This window comes from Panicum virgatum, chromosome 7N (genome assembly GCF_016808335.1).
Source record: "Panicum virgatum strain AP13 chromosome 7N, P.virgatum_v5, whole genome shotgun sequence".
NCBI lineage: Eukaryota > Viridiplantae > Streptophyta > Magnoliopsida > Poales > Poaceae > Panicum > Panicum virgatum.
This window is the reverse complement of record NC_053151.1, coordinates 23,034,834-23,038,255: the sequence shown is the minus strand read 5'-3', so window position 1 is coordinate 23,038,255 and position 3,422 is coordinate 23,034,834. Positions and strand designations below refer to the sequence as shown.

General features: G+C 48.8%; 1 pseudogene; it reads right to left on the bottom strand.

The window, feature by feature from the left end:
- Window positions 1–2,361: 2,361 nt before the first annotated feature.
- Window positions 2,362–3,324, bottom strand: LOC120681041 (annotated as a pseudogene).
- Between the last annotated feature and the right edge of the window lie 98 nt (window positions 3,325–3,422).

The window sequence follows — 3,422 nt, the reverse complement described above, 5'->3', positions numbered from 1 at the left end:
AACTAGTTCTGACACGCATTAAATGCACTCTGACTCACTGGCTTATAACGGCGGACCATCCGGTTTTTGAACCGCGCACGGTCCGCGATTACGCAGAAAAGAGTGTAACGGCTAGTTTTTGAGGGGACCTCTATATATACTCAATGCCCGGCCTTATGGAGGCTATCTTGGCCATTTGGACTACATTCTTGACTCTTTAGAACTGAGCCATCCCTCTCTCACACATTCTTGCTTAGAGATTGCATTCTTGAGAGTGTGAGAGCATCCTAGTGCACGGCATCAAGTGTTTGAGCTTTGTGGCGCTAAGGAAACTTCAAGCAAGCGTTATCGACTTGTTACTCTTGGGAGTTGCCACTCCCTAGACGGCTTGGAGAAGTGGATTTCGTGGAGCACCTCCAGGAGATTGTTGAGGAGCCCCGATTTCGATTGTGAGAGGTCTTGTGCTCACCTCACCGGAGTGGTGAAGAGCAACTCTAGTGGAATCGACGTGTGGAGCGGTTATTTGATTCAAGCCGGCTCAAGATCAAGAGAGTTCTTGATAGAGGCGGTTGATTCTTGGAATCCACCTTAACGTGGATTAGGGGTGACCGGCAAGTCATCGACACCACGGGAAAAAGTTCTTGTGTCAGGCTCGGTTACTTCTCTTGCTTTACTTTAAGTTATTTACATTACTAGAGCTTGATTTGTATCTTGTCACCCTAGGTTGCAAACCCAAACTAGAGATAGTTGTAGCATGACATAGGGCTTTTTTTGTTACTAATTATATTTCTCTAGTGTTGGTGTTTTTAGTTTTAAACCACCTATTCAAACCCCCCTCTAGTCGGTGTTCTTGATCCTACAGTTTCAGATTTTGTGCACATCGGAATTCTACTGGATTCGAGAACTGCTATGATGTGCTACTTGCAGATACATTAAACATTGAAAATTAACGTTAGCCGGCTCCATAGTGTAGGGGTTAGCACTGCAGACTTTGAATCCGGTGGGACCTTTATTTTGTTTTGTGCTTATGCTCATTAGTGTAGTGATGATCCCCATGTTGGGACTGGGATGACTGGAGACTGAACTCAATCGTTGTGAACTTCCATCGCTATTTCTGCTTCGGAAGGATCATTAAAATTTAAAAGAGCATTGATTGTGGATTCAGAGGAACCTTGTCTGGTTCAAAGGATCATAACAAAGATTCACTAGTGTAACCTTTTTTCCTTGGAAGAGGGAACAAGTAAACGATGCAGCTCACAAGAATTGGGGGTTCAGAGGGAACCATGCCTGGTTCACAGATTGTTTTCTTGCTTGCTTGGCTTGCTGAATCAGAAAACAAAAACTGTACCCCTTCTCAAGCAAAATCAAGAAATCGTTAGTGCGATGGCACTTCAGTGTTGCAGCACAAACTAAATTCTTTTGTGATTGCCATGGCAAAACATGTGCTGCTCGATATAGAGCCTTATCAATATCGTTTTTACCAAGTAGAAACAGATGCATGGCAAACATCTCCCAGCATCAGCTCAATGAACATATGGAAACAGGAACTGTCTCCGTACTCTAGCAAAATGCAGTATTCGTCAGAGTGGTGGCACTTCAGTGCGTGTTGCATCACAAGTTGGTTCTTTTGTTCGATAGAAACAGATGCAATGGATACAACAGCTCCTGGCACCAGCTCGCAAGAATAATTCACACTCACACACCACAAACGTCATACATTGAATCATAATAAAAGGTTCACAAATCACAAGAGTCTTGAATCAGGCACTCAATTAAACCAGCCGTCTCTTGGTTCATCAGACAGTACATAGCAAACTGAGAGCAGCCACGACCAGCAAACACACACAGAGGACACAGCTGCTGCTCATTAGCTACTGCATACACCTGACGGCGTACCAGGCGCTCATCAATCCAAACAAATCAAACCCACACAACAATCACACATGCAGCAGGTGGACAGTGGCACACCGTGCCCTAGACCCAGCTGCTGCTTCATTGTTCCAACTTCCAACCGCAAGCCACACGCCGGCCGGGTCAGACTGCCTGAACGAAACATGCGTGCAGGCGCACAAACCATGCCGCCATTTTATTCCAAACCACACGGCAACCGCTAGGCCAACACGGCCATCAGCAGCAGAGACAGGAGCCAACCTGAGGCCCCGTGCCTCACACAACAAATCAGCCAAGGCAGTAGCTGAAACCAGCAAACCAAATCAACGGCCATCACGAACAAACCAAACCAGCAATCCACTTTGATCCATGACAAAGTCACGAACGAAACCCAGCGCCCAAATCTTGAGGGTTCCTAGGCAATGTGACAACAAGCCGTCAGTTAGTGGCAGAGCTGAAAGATATGGATGGATGTTTGGGCAAACCGATATGCTATAATGCAGAGCACGTTTGTGAAAGTAGGTACCTGAGGACGGTGCCTCTGAGGAGGCGCCTCGGCCGGTAGTAGCGTGAGTGCACGGGCGGCTCGAAGAGGTCCGGTGGTGGCCGGCGGCCAGCCGTCCCACTGCAGCGCGTCCCACACGTCCTTCTCCATCTCCACGGTCGGCTCTTGAGGCCGGGCTCGCGGCCCTGCAAGGACGGCAGCCGGCGCAGGCCAAAGCAGCCTCTGATCCTGATGGTCTTGAGCTGGGAGCGAGCACCTTGACCTCGCAGATCTGTTGCAGCTTCGGCAGGTCGTGGAAGTGGATGGTGGTTAGCTTCGGGAACGGTACGCCGTGGGGTGACGATCTCCTCCGGGTACTTCTCGTCCAGCACGAAGACATGTGTGAGGTCGCCGCAATGGATAATGTGGAGGGTCTCCAGGCTGGGGAAGGAGGCAACCCACACGGGCAGAACGAACTGGAGCCTTGGGCAGGAGCGCAGGTGCAAGTGCTGCAGATTTTCAAAGGATGGAGGTGACCGGGAACCTTTGCTCCAAATGCTGCGGGCCTTCTGGAGATCTGATATCCAAACAGTCTCCAGTTCATTTTTGTAATCCTGAGCAGCCGAGGGAAAGACCGTGTCAATGTTGGGGCACCTTTCCAAGCGGCACCACTTCAGGCGATGCCGGTTATACCGTTCAGGCATGCTAGCGCTCGCGAGGCATCATGCACATGCAACGATCTAGCGAGCTCTGCCATTAGGTAAGATAAATTATCATAAGTATCAATTCATTCTCCAAGTTATGGCTCCCATTACTAATCTCAATATGATGACCAAACTGCTGAGTGGGAGGCTGCGGGAAGACCAGCATCGGGGCATCACCAATCTTGGAAAGTACATCACCATACCGGCTCACTACAGCAAAGTGCTGCTGATTACTGTGTTCAATCATCTTCTTACCGGTCGTTTCAAGTTGAAACCTCCCACTATACTCAGCCAGAGAAGTGAAGTGGATATTAAATAAATATCCCTGTAGACTGAACGACCTGCATAACGACCCACAAGGCGAT